Raw genomic sequence first — 12,388 nt, forward strand, 5'->3', positions numbered from 1 at the left:
TATTAGTGAAGTATGTGCATATTAATTAGTAAAAGTTCTAAAGAATTGAATCTAAAGGACCTCACTTAAAGCTAGTGAAATTGATTAACTTTAGAATGTTGGTGATGTAGTTGCTGTGGGTATATCTACATTACACATGTGATGTTTGGACAGACAACAAGGCAATGTTTACAGGGTGTTTCTACAAGGCTATAATTCCAGTCTTCACATTGGTACCTCACCCCTCCAAAGATTTCTGAACTAAAAGGAAGAAAACAATCCAATTGAATTTATCAGTGAGAGTGAGTTGATAAATTATAATCCATATTAAATTAAATTATCTCTTATTAATGTATAATTTGCTGCCCCAAAAGTAGTCAGTCATGATCTGCATTTAAAACTAGAAAACAAAAACAAAACGAAAGAAAAACATGTACTTCACTCCGAGTTTATTGTTAGTTTTAATTTAGTGATGAGAATTTGGAGTATCCTCAATCTGTGCTACTGCTAAAGGAAATAGAGTGGCACGTTAAGTTCCTATGCATGGTGCAGACAAGAGGAAGACTTAAGCCAGTGAAGAGTTTTGAGATCATTTTTAGGATCTTTCTCACATGCACATATATCATTTTACCTAGTCAGACCATTAGTTTGTCTACCCCACCATTGTCTACTCTGAACTGATAGAACTCTCCAAATCCTCAGGTAGAGGTCTTTTCCAGCCTCACTAACTTGTGATTCCGCAGGTTGAACCTGGGGTTGATATGCATGCACAACATGTGCTCTACCACTGACCTGTGGCCCCTTCCAAAACATTTTCTAAGTTGCGTGCCCCAGATTGCCCTCAGGTAGTTTGCTTAGGGGAGGTTTAAACTTGCAACTTCACAGGCACAAACCTAGGGAGAGTGCAAGACATAAACCATTAGGCTATGTTGTCTGCCATCATCAAGCACAGAAGGCTTTCAATATTTTGTCTCTACCCAGATTTGGACCAAAGTGCTAGTCATGTAAATGGATAGGTTCTAATACCCAACAGAATCTATGAAATTCATTTCTCTAGGATTATTCAAGTACTTCACAGCATTTCCCATTGCTTATGCAATTGTTTCACAAAAATCATTTTAAAAAAAATCTTGTTGTCCGACCCTACCTAGAATGTTCTTGGATCATATGTCTGATAACATTCTACATGGACAGGTAAGCAATACTTCAATGGAATTTAGGAGTAACTAGGGGCAGATAGAGACCGCCAAATAGGTTCTTGTTCTTACTCTGCTTGTTTTGAAAACTATATCATTTAAATCATTTTTTCTAAAGGTGTTACTAAGAGGAGCCCTGCTGGATCACACTTGGGGTCTACCTAGTCTACCCTTCTCTAACCTGGTACCCTCTAGATGTTTGGAATTCAACTCCTGTCAGCCCCAGACAAAATGGCCAGTGGTCAAGAATGCTGGGACTTGTAGTCCAAAACATCTGGAAGGAAGCAGGTTGAGGAAAGCTGACATAGGCCCAAATCCTGTGTCTAGCAGTGGCTAGCCAGATGCCCCTGGAAGCCCACAAGCCTGGCATGAATGCAACAGCCCTGTCCAGTTGCCTCCCCCCCCCCCCAGCACCTGGTATTCATAGGTACACTGCCTCTGAAAATAGGAGTTCCATTTTGCTATTGTGGCAAATAGTTCTGATAGGTCTAGCCTTCTTTAAATGTGTCCAATTGCCTTTAAAAAGTCATCTAAGCCATTTGTGGCAGCATATTCCATAAATTATGTATTTTGTGAAAAAGTACTTTTATTTTGTCTCTCCTAAATGTAATGCCAATTTCATTGGGAGACCCCTGAGTTCTAGTATTCCGAGAGAAGGAGAGGAAGAAAAAAAAAGTCTTTATCTGCTTTCTCAACAGCATTAATAATTTTGTAAAATTCTATCATGGTCTCCCTTAGTTGTTTTTTTAAAACTAACCATCTCCAAATAGTTTAGCCTTTCACTGTAGTGAAATTTCATTGTATTTTAATTGCTCTTTTCTGCACCTTTTCCAGTTTTATGATATCTTTTTTTTAAAAAAGCAATCAGAGCTATACACAGTATTCCAAATTCAGCATTACCGTAGATTCATATTAATACATTTGATTTGATGCAGATTTAGTCATGCTTAGAGTAGACTCATTGAAATCAATGGGATTTAGGTTAGTCATAACTAACTTGACCCATTGATTTCAGTGGATCTACTCTAAGCGTGTCTAGTCTGGATCCAGTCTGTTATGATACTGGCTGTTTTATTTTCATTCTTTTCCCAAATAATTCCTAAAATAGAAGTTGCCTTTTTGTTTGCCACTTAACACTGAGTTGCCATTTTCCCATAAGCCATTTGCCTCTTCATCCTAATTCCAGCAGCACCCAAAACATGAGTGGCATAAGCTTAAACTTGTTTAAAGAATCTGAAATATCCCTCCCCCCTGCCCCCAGTAACATCCAAAATACTTTTTGCTTTTCCAGCTGGCCATATGTGAACCAGGAAGTCCCTGGTTCTAATATTAGCCATATGCATGGCTAATTCTGTCTCATCAGGCTTCCTGATTGTGTGAGCTCCGTAAGGGCCTTCAGCCCATTTACAAGCCCCTATACAGATCTTTGTGTTCAATGCACAAAGATCTCTGAGGCAGCTGGAGGTGCAGTAAGTGGCTGGAGCACATAGTCCCAGGGTTGGCAACTTCAGGGGGTCCAAGGACCATTTCTGACCCCTGGTGCCCCTCCCAAGTCACACTCCATGGGGCACTGGCAGGGGGGAGTGATGGCTGATTTAAAACATCCTAGGATTACAACAAAAACCAAACTTACCTTTCACTGAAGTCTTACTTAAAAGGGAAGGTTTTTAGTTACCTTTGAAGGATGAAAGAAAAGAGGTCACACAAACTTCCAGTGGGAGAGAATCCCACAGGTGAGATGCCACTACTACAGGAGCTCTGTAATGCAGATGACAGGTACTGGAATAAACTACTAAGGCCACCAGCCTATGTGGATTTATTCTAACTAAACAGTTTTGGTTGAGTCAGCATGGCATATTAGTTCATTTTTCATGTCTTCTGTCTGATGGCCCTGAACCTAAGCAGGTGCATACAGTCAAAGAAAAGCTAAAAACTTAATCTTTTTAGTATTCAGGGTTAGGAGGTTTGAGTACAGAGTAAACAAGATAGCTTTGCTTGATTTATTTATTTATTTATTTATTTATTTATTTATTTCATTTCTATACCACCCAATAGCCGAAGCTCTCTGTTTTCCACCACCCTTTATAAAAAATATATCTTCTTATCTGTTTTGCATCAATGGACAAAGTGTGCATTGGCATAGGCATTTCATATAGGCTAAAAGCCCTAATACACCCTGTGTTAAAAAGCCTCTGATACTACATTGGCTTGTGCTCCTGGCTTGTGCTCATGCTGTAGCTGAAGGCGTGCTCTTTTTACCGATAACATAGTTTTGGATCATCTTATCTATTTTGTTTGTTTGTCTGTTATACCTGCAATGCCTCTTCATTCCACTAGATGCTGTGATTTAGCACAGAGACAATTAATGCCTTTAATAGTTCTCACACCTCCACAGTTGTTATCCTACTTCACAAAATTCTGTTGGTTTCCCATTTAAAATAGCCTTTTCACTGGAAGTTCCACAAAAAGCTGAAGCTCTTCAGAAGAGACCCAAGATGGAGTCACTGATCGGTGAGCCAGTTTGAGTTGGTTATGGACGAACTGGATTGCTTTTTAAAACACTGCATCACTGGCCTGTGATGTTTCTGGCAGCGTCTTAATAGCTATCTCTTTACTGAGAAGGCTGCTATCGGTTGCTTGAAACACAGTATCCAACTGACAGATCTGCCAAAGAAGGCAGAATTGTTTCAAACGATAGGCAAGAGCTCTCCCTGCCAGCAGGTTTACTCATGAGTAAAAACCAAAAGGTATGAATTACTTACCTGTAGTTCTGTGAGAAGATAGGGCTCTGTTCTCCTGATCTGATATGAAGCCCTTCCTAGCCGAAAGATCTGCAGCTGATGAAGGGCTGCAGCAGACTTACTGGCCAAAGAGTTCTTTATTTCAAGAGGGACGCTGGAGCCTCCAGCCAGGAGATCTGCTCATTTGTCTGGAGCCCAGTCTGCTGTTTCGCATTACCGACTGGGGTACTTGCTCACAAGTAGTTGTACTCCTTACAACTGTAAACTGCTTACCTGCAAAGAGCAGTAGCAGAATATTTAAAGAGAGGAGGAACAAGGAAGGTGGCAGGAACTGCTGACCACTAGCTCATTTGGTGAGCTGTGTCTTCTTCTTCTGAGAGTCAGCAAGCCCCCCCAGCCCTGTATCCAGCATCTACTGGTCATAGAAAATATTTCACTAACTGTAAGTGGCTACATAGAACAGTGGGTGAGCTGTGTTACTGCAGCTTCCTAGTGAAGAACTTTCCGTATAAACTCCAGCCAGGCTGGCCATTGGCTCCTTCTGGGCCGGAAGGACTATAAGATGGCTTTCTGATTGAGTGGAACTTTGTTTTAGTAACAAGGTCTTACCTGCATTCCGGTGTTTCTGTGCTTGCTCTTTGACCCTGCATCCTGACATGCTCCTAACGGCTGCCTACAGCTCAGCCCTTGCAGAAGGGTTCTCATTGTTTCCTTCTCCTTGGGGAGAGAAAAAAATAAGCTAACTAATGAACATGTACCCTGTACTCTGCTGGTATGTTAATTTGCTTGGCAGAAGATCGTTGGTGGACATTAGACTTGTTTGATTGTATGTGCCGGCTATTCATTTTCCATTTGGTAGAAAATGTTACAGAGGCTCACCATCAAATTTTCAGGCAGTGAGATACTTCAGGTTAAATGTTGTCATTTTGTTGCTTTTAAATTGTGGCTCGAGAATCACCTCAGAACAGGTTATGGTTTCAACAAATCCACTTGGAGGCATGCTTACACAAATGTTAGTGGTATGAGAACTTTGTTAGGTCACATGAATATTACATGTTGCTATATCTGCATTATTGCAGTATTTTAAGCATTTTTGTACTAGTTTGCATTGCAAACCGCATATTAACTATTTCAACAAACCACCTTTAATGGGAAAAAAATCACATCTGTGTGAGGGTGACCTATGGCGCAATGCTATGCATGTTTAGACAGAAAAAAAAGTCTGACAACTCCCAGCTTTCCCCAGGCTGGCTGGAGAATGCCAGTAGTTGTAGGACTTTTTTTCTGTCCCATGGAAAACATGCATACAATTGTGCCTTTAGTGTGTTTAGGCAGCCTTAAGACTACAAACCATGATGCATTGTGGCTGAGCAAAATACACTCACATGAAACAACTGGGCCCTTTAGCTGAAGAAAGCGATTGAAAGTATTGAAAGAATGGCAACACGAAACAGCTAGGTGAAATTCCAGTAGGTGAAAATTGTATTCAGTGGAAAATTCCCAGCTTGGAGCTAGAGAAAAAAAATTGCCTGAAGGCTTTGAGCATGCCTGTAGTTGCACACAGGTTCATAATAATGTTTACAGGCTATTTATCTTTCCGCTACATGTCCATCTTTAAAACTTTTATTTAACATTTTGGAAACATAGCCACATCAGGACGGGAGAACACAGTTTTATTATATATTGTTCATTAAACTATTTTACATTATTCAATCAATTTTAATTCCAGTATACAAAAATCAAATATGTTGAAGCTAATAAACTAGCTGACTTCCATAAGCATTGAATAGCCTATTTCTAGCACAGTGGTGCCTGGACTCTCCAACCAAAAGAATCAAGCATGCTGTTCAGAATGCTCATTAATAAATATTTACTATAGTAATATAATTATTATAATTATAGAAATATAATAATAAGAATACAAGCCAAGCACTTGGAAAATGTATTCTCTGTAGTGGACCCCCGCCTGCAGTATGCCTTCCAGGGGGGATCCACGTGCATCCTCACTGTATAAGTTTAGTCACATTTCTCTTCCAGCAAGCATTTAATTTCTCAATTGGTGCTCTGATAAGCAGGGTCTTTAATATTTTTAACACTTCCAATTTTTTAGTATTTTCACTGTTGTATTGTTTTGGTGGTTATGTATTGTTCTGGGGTTGTTTGTTTTTATGATTGTAACACACCTCGAGGGCATCTGCCAGTTGGGTGGTATATAAATTTAATAAATAAAATAAAATTATTCTCCTATTTTGCTAACTGCCCTTGTTTGTTTGGGGGGCACAATCAACATTACCACATAGAGAATCAACTCCTTTGCTGAGAAAGTAGATGGCTTTGCTCCAGGTATAACTAATAAATAGTATAACAAGGTGTGGATAGGGAAATTAGCCCATGTTTTTTCTTTCTCTTGTCAGGGCAATACAATAGATGTGTGCACTCTGCACTCTCCAGTTATTTGGCTCACCACAATGCTTAGTACCTACAATGTTTCAAAGTGTAACTTGTTTTGGAAGCATATATGACTTTCCAAAGATGAGAGAGAGTCATGTGGAAGTTGTGGAAATTCTAGGTTTGGGATTAACTTGAATCTCTCATTATCCATAGCTCTTGCTATATAGGAAGTGATCTTTCTCCCAGCTATTCCAGGTGGTTCCTTTAAGACAGATGATTCCTTAGGCCATTGAATCTTTTGTGCTATTCTTCTTAGGTTTGTATATGTAAATACTTTCTTGCTGTCATAGCTGATTAATCCTTCCCTGTGCAATCTCTGAACGCAGCAATAAAGATGCTATAAAGTTGTTTCAAAACATGGAACGTAGTTCAAAGAGCTAGATTATAACACAGGAACTGTGCCCGATGCACTGCCTTCTTAGGTTCCTCTTCTGAAGCTAGTTCCTGAGTTTGTGTATGTGTGTGAACTGAGTTTGTGTGTGTATATGTGTGTGTGTGTGTATGTGTGTGTGTGTGTGTATATATATATATATATATATATTCTCAGTTTGTTCCCCTCCACTCTAAAATCTAGGTCCTGGTATGGGGGAGGCAATACATTTGCAATATTGCCTCCCTCAAAACAATTCAGAAGGAACATTGGGAACTATTAGATTTTTTTTACATAGGAATGATGTGTAGGGCACAGGGGTAATCATTTGTCATAAACTTGTTAGTCCTCTTCACATGTTACTCACACGATTAGCGTGGTTGTAGGCAGCAATGAAGAATATGTCCATAAGCAGCTGCTCACACATAGGCTGCTTCACTGCAGATGTCCATGCTGAGGTGAGGCCAGGTTAGCATGCCCAAAACTGGAGGCAGGGCCTGGAATGTGCACCCTCCTCCAGTAATCATGTTGTGTCCCATTCACATGAGTAACACATGGATGTTCATGGAGTATCATGGGGACTATTTGCCTTGATAGTGGGACTTGGCATATTTCTTTAAACTAAGGGTAACACAATCTCACTGAAAACAAGACACCCATTTTTTGGAGAGTAATGGCTTGGCCATTCTGAAAATTGTGCCCTAGACAAATATGCATGTTTTCTTTAAAAAAGAATATGCATATGTCTGTTTTTTTGTAATTTAAAAGTTACTGCATTCCATATATACATGGAAACAATTAGTGAATGCTCAATAAGTGTTTATTTTGTGATGTTATTAACATGTAGAAATAAGAGACATGTATGTTGGAACTTCTGTAGGACAGCCTTCCCAAACCTGGTGCCCTCCAGATATGTTGGACTACAACTCACATCATTTCCAGCCAGTATGGCCTGCTTTAGGGTGTGATCCTTTGGAGGGGAAACAAACCTCCAACAACATGAAATTTCCAGAGCTGAAGCTTTTATTCCAAAGTAAATGTGGGGCTTAGGACAAAATTCCATCTTCTCCCTGGGTCCCTGCAGTTGTATAAACCTCCACATACAGAATACAAAAGAGATGGCAAAGTAACTGATTTTTTCGTGCTCATATCTGAGCTCTCTTGGTACTGCTGGGCTGAGCCAGATACCTAGGGCTGTTATTCTGTAGCAAAGAACATTCTTTGGACCAGGCCTTGTAGGCTATACACCGCTACCAAAACTGTTTACTAGGCTGTAGCTGTTTGTTGGAACAAACTTTATGAAGTGGACACTTTACCCATGATGAGCTAGTTTGAGGCTGCCAAGCTGCTTTTCACATAGGCTGTTGATGAGCCGTCAGACTGTAATAACTTTTGGTCAGTACAGAGCAAGCTGGATTTGCAGAAGCAACGTACAGGTGAAAGGTTCTGTATTCCATTATCAGCCTTCTAAGCTGTCTTGTGCCACTCACAAAAGCTGTCTGTTAGCATGCTTGTCATATTTGGTACCTTGGACTAAAACTAGGGGGTCAGAAATTCATTTGCATAATTTCTTCTAAGAAGGCACACGAATGGTACACAATATTAAAGCAAATCAATTAACTTATTTTATTACAAGAACTTAATTTTAGAATAAAATATGGCAAAATTTGTTTTGTTTAAATAAAGGCTGGATTTGTTCAGCTGTAATCATCTTTGTCCTTCATTTGACAATTTTTTTTCTTGGTCTATAAATATAGCGTTGTAAACAAGAGCTAATCCTTAGCAACAACCTGGAAAGTTAATGTTTCTCTCCAGCTCTTACAATACATTCAGACACTGAATCTGATGTGATTTACACACAGTATTTATAAGACTAGTAGGTACTAAGCTCTTATTAGAGAGCTGAGAAAAGAACACTCCTTTGTATTCACTTTATAATATAATTGCATCACATTTTCCTTTTTATGATGTTTAAAGATGCTTTTTTAAAAATGGAAGTGTTGTCCCCACACTTTGGCGTTTACATTTTGGTAGATTTGTCATATATATGTTTTCCCTCCCATAACAGTCAACATTGTCAAAACGCTGTACTATAGTGCATCTTGATAATAGCAAGTTTTATGGGTTAAGATTTATCATCATATTAGTTTAAATCTTTCTGTAAATTTTGCAGCTGATTGTAGTTTGCTGCAGAAGTTAGTCCTAGCCAGGAAATATCCTTAGTTTTCTACTGCTGAACTGAGAAGGTATAAAGATTATACAATAACCTGAATAAAGAATGTATTTCAGTGTACTAAGTGTTTAAAACCCATCTTCACTGTTTGCATAGGGATCCTCTTAGATATACTTATTTGTTATTTTATGTTTACTCAGGGAATGTTTTCATAGGCTTAATCTACATAAACCATGCATGTTTGAATTCTGCAATTTTCCAAACACTATGATTTTAAGGTAGTAAAGATATAGCAAACCACATGTACAAAAGATAGTTTACATGTAGCTTTTCTAGCACTGAAATATTGTATTCAGTTTTCTAATGCCTTAACATTGTGGTCAGCACTGCCATAAAGCTATGGTTATAAGAAGTGATACAATCTGTGAAGCATTTCCCATTAGGTAGACACCATGTCTTTAAATTATGGCAATTTCTTAAGATTTTAAAGCAAAATGAGCTCTTAGGAGTGTGATTAATAGCAGGGAATGAGGATAACACTGGGTCATCAGTGGCACTCCATTACAAAAAAGGTTGAACTAATAAAAGCATCCATCTATTTGACCAATAAAGCATTTGAATGATATGCTTGTAGTTTTTATCATATAGTACTTACTTTGCACTGAATAAACTGATTTTACGTGCTGGAAAAAGACCACAGAAGAAGCAGTTCACTTGCAATTTGAAGATGTCTTAATATTGAAATAACAGGCTGCACATGCTACACTTTACAGTAGATTTCATATTTTGAATGTATGCTTTGTGAATTAAATGAAAGTAGAAATTGTCTCTTAAGTATTGCATGTTTTAAAATACTGTTGCATAGATCAGACTCTTGGATAAAGAGTATTCCATATTGTGGATGTTGAAGAAGTTGTGAATAATTTTTGTGAACTGCCTAGAGAGTTTTGACTATTGGGCGATATAGAAATGTAACAAATAAGTGTATAAAGACTTATTTATAAAGAGAGAGCCAGTGTAGTGTAGTGGTGAGAGTGATGGACTGGGAGCCAGGAAATCCGGGTTCTAGTCCCCACTTGGCCATGGAAGCTCACTGGGTGACTTTGGGCCAGTCACAGACTCTCAGCCCAACCTACCTCACAGGGTTGTTGTTGTGAGGATACAATGGAGAGGAGGAGGATAATGTAAGCCGCCTTGGGTTCCTTGCAAGAGGAAAAAAGCTGGGATATAAATGCAAAAATAAATAAATAAATAAAGTCCATCAACAAAGCTGCAATTTCCTTTCTCAGTACCTATCTCCTAACTCTAGTAGTTGAAGCTGCCCAGGGGAAAGGTTGATACAGCCCCACCCAACCTACTGACATAGAAACAAGCACACTTATCTTGGGCAGGAAGCTTTACTGCAACACCTATTATTTTGAACTGTCAGACATCTACAGTCAGGGCCAGAAATATTGGAACAATAATAACTGTTTTGGCAGTTGGCCTCTGTACACCACCACATTGAAGTTGAAAGGAAACACAGCCAGATGGGAGCGAAGTCAGGACTTTCAGCTGTAATTCAAGGGGTTGGACAAAAGTGGGGCACTAACCATTCAGGAAGGACAGCCAGTGGCATACACACACACCCATCGTTGGTGGCTCATAAGTAATGGGAACGAATGGCTGACAAGCAGCTGCATGGCCAGGTGTGGCCTGTTTCCTGGGTACCCCATGACCAATCAAGCAGATGAAAGGCCTGGAGGTGGTTCTGAGTGTTACATTTGCATCTGGTAGCTGTTCACTGGAACTCCCAACATGAGGTCCAAAGAGGTGTCCATGGGAGTGAAGGAGGCTATCATTAGGCTGAGGAAACAAAATAAACCCATCAGAGAGATAGCAAACAGTGGCCAGTACAACAGTTTGGAACATCCTAAAAAAGAAGGAATTAACTGGCAAGCTCAACAACAGCAAAAGGCCTGGCAGGCCACGGAAGACAACTAAAGTGGATGACTGCAGAATTCTGCTCATGGTGAAGAGGAACCCTTTCACAACATCTAGTCAGATCAAGAATGCTCTTGAGGAGGTAGGCATGTCATTGTCAACATCTACAGTCAAGAGACAGCTTTATGAATGTAAATACAGAGGCTTCACAACAAGTTGCAGACCACTGGTAACGCTCAATAACAGAAAGGCCAGATTAGCCTTTGCCAGCAAGCACCTACAAAAGCCTGCCCAGTTCTGAAATAAGATTCTTTGGACTGATGAAACCAAGATTAACTTGTACCAGAATGATGGGAAGAGAAAAGTATGGAGAAGGAAAGGAGCAGCTCATGATCCAAAGCGTGCCTCATCATCTGTCAAACATGGTGGAGGCAGTGTTATGGCATGGGCATGTATGGCTGCCAATGGAACTGGGTCACTGGTGTTTATTGATGACCTGACTGCTGATAAAAGCAGTAGGATGACTTCTGAAGTGTATAGAGCTATACTTTCTGCTCAGATTCAGCCAAATGCTGCCAAACTGCTAGGACACCACTTCATATTGCAGATGGATAATGACCCAAAACATACAGCAAAAGCTACCCAGGAGTTTCTCAAGGCAAAGAAGTGGGATGTTCTTCAATGGCCAAGTCAGTCACCTGATCTCCACCCAATAGAGCATGCTTTTCACTTACTGAAGACAAGCCTGAAGGCAGAAAGACCCACAAACAAGCAGCAGCTGAAGGCAGCTACAGTAAAGGCCTGGCAAAGCATCTCAGGGGAGGAAACTCAGCATTTGGTCATGTGCATGGGTTCCAGACTTCAGGCAGTCATTGACTGCAAAGGATTTTCATCCAGGTATTAAAGGCGACCCTTAAGTTTGAAATGATGTTGGTTTGTTCCATTACTTATGAGCCACCAACGATGGGTGTGTGTGTATGCCACTAGCTGTCCTTCCTGAATGGTTAGTGCCCTACTTTTGTCCAGCCCCTTGAATTACAGCTGAAAGTCCTGACTCTGCTCCCATCTGGGTGTGTTTCCTTTCAACGTCAATGTGGTGGTGTACAGAGGCCACCTGCCAAAACAGTTATCCTTGTTCCAATATTTCTGGACCTGACTGTATATCTCTTGTAGAAGAAAGCTTCCTCTTCCTTTGGCTACCCACCACAGGACACAAGAAAACTTGCTCAGATTGTCCTGGCTAAAGCTCTCCATTTAGCAGAACTTGTCCTGCGACTCCCGCCACATGAGAAATCACAGTTATAAAGGTATGGTTTATTCCATTTCAAAACAATGGCATACCACTCAGATCAACAGCTTTGCTTCCTGAAAGCTGGGCCTGCTTAGTGGACCTTCCTTTGATGACAAAGAAAAAGAAGGCCAAGTTTATTAATACATCTCTAGAGGTCACTCCCTACTGTTCCCCTGTTGGCCAAGTGCCACCTCTGGTACTAGAGCACACAACGCTGTCCTTGTTTTCATCTCCCATTAACCAAAGGGGGTTCAGATGAAGCCC

General features: G+C 40.1%; 1 protein-coding gene across 44 annotated transcripts in view; it reads left to right on the forward strand.

Annotated features, from left to right (window-relative positions):
• Positions 1-12,388, forward strand: part of FOXP1 (forkhead box P1) — a 724,900-nt gene that overhangs the window by 405,297 nt on the left and 307,215 nt on the right. The window lies entirely within an intron of this gene.

This window comes from Heloderma suspectum, chromosome 2, assembly GCF_057233095.1.
Source record: "Heloderma suspectum isolate Gila_16-S chromosome 2, 16-S_ref, whole genome shotgun sequence".
NCBI lineage: Eukaryota > Metazoa > Chordata > Lepidosauria > Squamata > Helodermatidae > Heloderma > Heloderma suspectum.